Source organism: Bidens hawaiensis, unplaced genomic scaffold (genome assembly GCF_021521415.1).
Source record: "Bidens hawaiensis isolate Kalapana, Puna unplaced genomic scaffold, B.hawaiensis_p1.1 tig00028248_1, whole genome shotgun sequence".
NCBI classification, from domain to species: domain Eukaryota; kingdom Viridiplantae; phylum Streptophyta; class Magnoliopsida; order Asterales; family Asteraceae; genus Bidens; species Bidens hawaiensis.
This window is the reverse complement of record NW_027494600.1, coordinates 47,303-55,135: the sequence shown is the minus strand read 5'-3', so window position 1 is coordinate 55,135 and position 7,833 is coordinate 47,303.

Genomic DNA, 7,833 nt, shown 5'->3' with positions numbered 1-7,833 from the left:
AATGTATGTATGGTTTTATATAGTAATTTAAGTCGATTATCGAACATTATAGTCATCGATTATTAAATGTTAATTAACAAGAGAAGATGCTCCCGATTCTAATATAACTGATGTTGTATGTTTAAAGTTTGTTCCATTCTGTATCTTCAACTGTTTGTTATTTTCTATAATCTATCTTTAGATTTTATAGTTGTCTTCACTTTCATTTTGTTTGTCTTCTATGAGTTTACATTAACATGATGTTTTATTTTTTATCAATATGATAATAGATAGAGTAAGTATGGTATCGTATCCACGAGGAGCATGTGGTCAGTATTACACTTTTTCGTTTGATTGTTTAAACTAAATTTAACTAACTAAGGTGGAAAAACAATGTCAAGCGAAAATTTAAAGATTGATTTAAAAAAAAATTAAAAATAAAACGTAACCCCCTCCGGATTTTAGGTTCTAGGTTTCATATAAAACTTGTTTGATTAATTAATTGGACACCACATAGACATAGTGCTGAAAAGTCCGTTAATTTAGGTGGTAATAAAAAAAACAAGTCTTTGTCATAAGATCTTTTATAGTTCGATTACCCTATTTGCTAGTGTGAATCAACCTACTCTATCTCACTTAACAAGCTACTAAGTTTTTCCATCAACCGAACAAATTTTAAAGCAAAGATTACTAAAACATGCAAATAGTTTAAATAAATCAACACATCAAATTGTTTATACAATGTTGTCAATGTCAAAAACAATTCCAAACATGAATAAAACAAAGTTTAATGTTTAACCTAAACAAACCATTCACCCGGAGGAAGTTACAACGAGATTAGCATTGCCTCATCATGAATATTACTTCTTGATCTTCATGCCAAACAGCCAAGGAGGCTGCTGCCGTCAAAACTTTACACCAAAACAGCCCGAGGCTGTTGGTCTCATGCACTCCAAAACTGTCGTCCCCCAAAAAGACCTCGTAACCGTGTGTTACGTCAAAGTCCACCAAAATCCATTTACACCTCTAGCCCATTTCTTCTTTAATTGTTCTTGGGCCCACATTCTTTCCCCTGCATAAAATTCCAACGTCCAAACATATCAATTGCAACATTAATGGTTGAACTCAATTTTCTAATAATTGTTATGAGACTCACATATACTTTCAATTTATCATTAGTGTTATATTAATAAACTAGCTTTAGAACCCGTGTAACACACGAAGATGATCCAAATAATAAAGTTATAAATAAAGCAAATAAGTACATGTTGTATATGAAAAATTGATTACATCTATACTTATATCTATACTATGTGTACATAAATTGATTTTATTTATATCAGAAAATGTTTTTTTTCAAAAAAAATTAACTTAACAAATAATAATAATAACGCTAGTGCAAAAACATACCTGAGAACGGTCCATCTATTGGAAATTTGATACTCAGTATCATATATATATAATTGAAAAAATTTTGGTTATGAACCAATTTCAAAAAATACATTTCATATAATAATAGTTCTGAGTTACACCATGAAAATGATTTTTATAATTTTGAGAAGGCTTCTCGACTTTACCATAATGATAACATATAAAAATAACACATTAACATGTTCAATTTTGTGAATGGTTTGCTTCACTTGAGGATAATTTTGTACGACATGTTTCACACACTAAATTTTAATCATTATTAAAGAAAAAGTCAATGCCGACACAAATGTTTCAAATTTGATAAAGGTTAGAAGCATTGATAGGCCTGGAGGTAGCACGTCGAAAGTGTTCCCCGTCTTTTCTTAAACTTTAATAGTTATGGGGAAAATAGTCAATTAGCCAAATCCCGAATCTTTTTATTATTTCCAAAATGTCATTGAAAATAAATTCGAAGCCTAAATCACGTTTAAAATACTCACTTTTATTTTTTGAACATTTTTAAGTCAAAAATTTGAACCTGTAACAAATTTAATTGTAAATCTAGTTGCATTCTCGAACTTTTAAAAGTACTCCTATTACCCCTTTTTGACCCGTAACAAATTTTGAGTAAAATGTAATTAACTTGTACCACACTGTCTATTTACCAACTTTTGACCGGTAATACTCAAATTTAAGTCGCGCAAAAAACCTAAAATGATTATTGATAAAAAAACCGAGAAACTGACTATGATAAACTTTATTATATATGAAAATGAATTGTATATATTATTACATTTTAACATATATATAGTTTAGTAAATCAACTAAAAAAATAAATGGATAGATTTAAAGAATATATTTATAATTTATAAGAATATTTATTTTTATAAAAATGTATAGTGTATATAATAAAATAGACTTTAAAGAAAAGTGAATAATTTAATCGTGATATAAATATAATATAATTAGAGTGTAAAAGAAAAGTAAATAATTATTGATCTATAACATAATTATTAGTTTGGAGAGAAAAAAGTTATAAGGTTTAACCATAAACTGACACGTGTCCACAATTATTTTATTTTATTAGAATAAGTAATTCAATTATTTGAACTCATTATTTTTATAACCAACCAATTATAGAATGTGTAAAAGTAATATATTTATTAATAATATTGGTTCATTTTATAATCAACTAATATGCAAATACGAGCATCTAAAATGCACCCATCATCTATAAAAGCATCCAATGCTAACTCATTCTTTAATCAATTAATATGCAAATACGAGTACCTAAAATGCACCCATCATATGCTAACTACTGATCTTTACTGGAACAACTAACGTCCGTGCCATAAGTTGTTAGTCTTTAGCTGTTTGGATCTTTGATAGTTTGCTTGAACAATTGTTGGGTATTCAGTCCTTTCATATCAGCAATTTACAGTGTTAGATGTTTGGAGCAATAGTTTGACAAAACATCATAATGAAGAACAATTTATGTTTGTATCATCAGTTGTTTGGTTTTTGACCATCAGCTCTTTGCTAGGTTTAACAGTTTTAATTTTGTAACAGCATTAGGTACTAACTTTAACTTCCGTTAAAAGTTACGGAATATGCGTCTACTCGACGTTGTAATGCTCGGGTTTACCAATGTCTAGGCTTCAACACTCGGATTTTAACAACGCTTGATTTTTGCCGACTAAATAAACATCGTTTTAAATATTTTAATTTTTTTGTATGTTAATCTTTTTATATGTTAATTCAACAAATTTATATTTTGGGTTTTATTAAGGTAATTTTACTAGCGTAACCAATATCCACCGAATACGCGTCAACTCGCTGCTGCAACAAAATGTTCGGTTTTACCAGCTGAATAAATATTGTTTTAAGTATGGTAATTTAAAAATAATACGTTGTTCGTCCCTAGCGTTTACCTAAAGTCACAGATATATGTACTAAGGTTTTTAATTTTGTAACAACGTTTGGTACTAACATTAACTTCCGTTAAATGATAATAAAAAGTGCAAAAAAGTTTAGGGTATAATTGTTATTACACATTCTCACTAAATTATTTGGGATATTTTTGTTTAGGAATATTTTAGAATTTCACATACTGATGATGAGTATGGCAGCTAATGATTTATCTACGCGTTACGTGACGAATTCGGTAGGTAAAACTCAGGCATTGTAGTTGTGAGTCAACATGAATTATGTACGTATTGACTACGTTCATTACGTTACCTGAACTAAACTAAAAATAAATTTGTCAAATTAACAAACTTAAAAAAATGGCGGTTCTTGCATAGCTTATTATTAAAATTACAATATTTAAGACAAAATTTATTCAACCAGTAAAACAGAACATTGTGTTGCAGCATGGTTGACACATATTCGGTGGGTATTGGTTGCGTTAGTAAATGTACCTTAATAAAACGCAAAATATAAATTTGTTGAATTAACATATAAAAAGATTAACATACAAAAATTAAAATATTTAAAACGATGTTTATTCGGTCGGTAAATATCAGGTGTTGTTAAAATCCAAGCGTTGAAGCTTGGACATTGGTAAACTCGAGCGTTACGACGACGAGTAGACAAAAATTCCGTTAACTTTTAACGGGAGTTAAAGTTAGTACCTAACATTGTTACAAAATTAAAAGGTTAGTACCCATTTGGGTCGGCTCTAAGGGAGACTGGGTGGTCGACGTCCACAGGCCCGACACCCCGCTAAGCCTGAATTTTTAAATATATATATATATATATATATATATATATATATATATATATATATATATATATATATATATGTATGTATTTTATTAGAACAATATGCATATTTAGTGTTTAAGCTCAATTACAAAACCACTAGCTTGGTCTAGTGGCAAAGAAATATTACTATCAACTAAAAGATTATGGGTTCTAGTCTCATTTGAGACATGCTTAATCCTATTTTTATGCAAAAGTTTTTTACACAACCTAAATTATAACCAAGTAAGCCCTATAACAAAATTAAATTGTTTAAACCTAACAAAATACTTCTTTTACTTAATGCTCAAAAATTTTTATTCCTTTTGCCCAAATTTTTTTTCTTTCTCAAAGCTGGCCCTGGTATCTATACCTGCAACTTTTAAGCTTTAGTACCCAATCTTTTCAATTTAGGGAAACATCATGAACTAACTTCGTAATTGTGTCATCTCATTACTAGTTACGCAATCTCATCTTAGTAGGTACTCGAGATTGAGGTTTTGGTGGTCTATGTTACAATCGATAGATAGGAGATCTTGGTTATAATCTATGTGTTAATACGTAGAAACTTCTAACGCATACCGAACGAAATATTTAGACTATTACTTATATTGTCTATTCTCTGATGCATGGGACAACTTGGAGTTTAGCGTACCGCTCCCGGGGACGGCGTGGGGACGGAAATGCGTTGGAAACATTTCCTAAACGAACCCGATAAACAGGCACGGTCAAAAAACGATTCCGAGACGTTTCTATAACCAATAGCATGGCGGAGCGGCCGCATAGCATATTCCAATGAAGAATTCCGACGCCAAAAATCTCATGAAGCAGAGGAAGAAGAAGAGAAAGTGGCGACTGATATTGTCTGTTAGGTTTAGGGTTAAATAAGTTTAGTTTTAACATTTAACCCCTTGATCTTTCACTTGTTGCATTTAGTCCCTAAAGTTGCTAACTTTTACATAAAATGCTAAATTAGGTTATGCATTTTAACATTTAACCCTCTCTATTTAGACTAGTTTACATTTGGTTCTCAACTTATAATTTTATACATAAATTTTTTTAAAATTGGCATTATAGATAAAAATTATACATTTATTTATTTTTTATTGATAATTAATTACCTATGGTTGATATAGTTTTTTTTTTTTTTGGAGTTTGCACTTTATATCAATATAAATCTATTTTGAACTTTATTTATATATTTATATATTTTTATATTTTTTTTGTCATACCCTAGCCGTATCCGTATCTTGGATTTTTGGTTTTTGTCGTTTTCCGTACCGGTAACGTCCCCGAATCCTGGTCCCAGGGGTGGCTCGTGGGATAGCGAAAACAAGTTAGAGCTTTAGGCCTACACTTAATTAAAGCCTTCAAGTCCAAAAAAACTTTATATATAGATATATTATAATGAGTAAAGCAAACTCAAAATAATGTATTTGTGTGGTGGCAGTCTTGACTGTTACTAAAGTATATGTTACGAGTTCAAAACTTGTAATAATCAATTTTTTTCTTAACAATCAAAAAAGGCCTCAAAATCTTGTTTTGATTTAGGCCTCCACATTCGTTGAGCCGGCCCTGCCTGGTCCCGTACCCGTTTCCGTGCTACTTAGTGTCTATTGCTAAAATTTAAAAGAGAAAAAAATTAAATGAAACTAACAGTTGTTTCCAGAGGCGTAAATTCATGATACAACTGGTTCACAACATAAATCATTAAAAATTTTTGGATTACATGATCCGTCAGCCAAAACCTAATCCATTCACAAGCATGGTCCAGTAGGAATGGGTTGAGCATTAACCCTTTCACGGGTTCGTCTAAGAATTTATAATATTTAGAATTTTAGAGTTTTGACTTGAATTTTAACCCTCCGCGTTGTGGGGACAATTCGTGAGAAAAGAGAAACGCATTGTACTACTAATCCATTTACCTAAAGGGGTTATTTTTAGTTGAAGCCGACAGGTTTACACATTTACCCATTTGAGAGAATTAACGTCTTGAACCCATTCAAGCTATTCAGAAGAGGAGCCAAAACGCTCACATAACAGCATCGCCTAAAAAACTCGTTGGTGAACCCTACGGGTTCAGACTTTCACCCTTTTAACCAAATTATAGTCTTTAACTATTCAAGCCATATAAAATAGAAACCAAAGAGGCTCAAGCTCAGACAACATCATCATCTATAAAGCTCAGAAAACCATCACAACTTTAAATAATCAACAGTTTTAACACATTAACCCGTTAAATCCAATTGTAACCCATTCAAGCTCGTTATTAAGCTTAGACTACCATCATAGCTATGTTAAAAATATGAACTGTAAACCAAAATGCCAAAAATTATCCCATATTAGCAACTAAAAAGGAGAAAAGAAATAAATGAAGTTAAGAAAATGGCAAAAAAAAAATAATAATAATGGATCAGAGGAACATGTGAGTTTAAATAATATATATCTTTCATGTACCAAACTTAGGATATTAAAATTCAATCAATAACTTCAGTCACAAAGGATTTTACATAAACATAGTCTTCTGCAACCCAAATTCCAAATTCCTTCACTCGCTTAATTTTGGAGCCATAGCAACTACAGTAGCAAATGAACACACTCTTGACTCTCTTATCAGAATTCACAAATTGCATAATCAATAAGCTCAAGTACAACTATACCTAAATTCTTCATACGTTCATGAACAACACAAAAATTATGTTGTCGCTATCAAATTGGAACACGAAAGAATGTGTAGTTGCATAAATCACACTCATACGGACTAACCTGGTGGTTAAATCGAGGGAGATATGTGGAGATGGACAGTCAATCGGAGCCACAACATCACCATCGTACCTCCATAGGCAACCGCCGTCGCCTGGGGCGTAAATAGAACACGGGAACAGTCGAACGTAGCCACAAAGACGCCCCGCAACATCATACGACAGCTATAAGTCGAAATCGGAGACGATGGTGGTGGTGGTGACGGGAAGTGGTAAAGGCTAGAGAGAATGTGTGCTGTATTGGTGATAAAGATGGAATCAGTTCCAAAGCTGTGGGTAACAACCTATATTGCCCACCAACCTTTCAAATTGTTATATATATAATAATCTGTTAAAAGTTAATTTTTTTTAACAACTAAAAATACATCGTACATTATGGGTTTAAACCCTTAACCATCATTCATACATAAACCACCTTACCGTTCCATTAAAGTAGAAATGACTGTAAAATTTAATATTAATTATTATGTTTTTCTTACCATTACATATAGTTATTAACTTTTAAAAGTGAAATTAATTTGGAAAAATTCTCAAAATAGTCCCTTTTAGAAAGAAAAAGACCAAAATAGTCATTTTTTTCTTAAATTAGAATTTGGACTTTCCAGACGTATTGAAAAAAGATAATAATATAGGGGAGCGGGCCAAATAACTAAGGAAAGTTAAGGAGGAGACCAGATTTGGGAAAATAATGAAGAGAAAATCCAAATAATTTTGAAATCTTTGAGTAAAAGTTCAAATTTCTACAAAACTTTTTTTCTCAAAAAACAGTCTTAAGAGACTGTTTTTTTATGTTTCCTACATTTTCCGTCCATATTTTCAAATTTTAGGAAAAATAGATTTTCAAATCTCGTCTTGAGAGACGAGATTCTACCACCACCACCACCCACCGTTCGCCTTCTACCACCATCACTACCGCCACCATCCACCACCACCACCACCG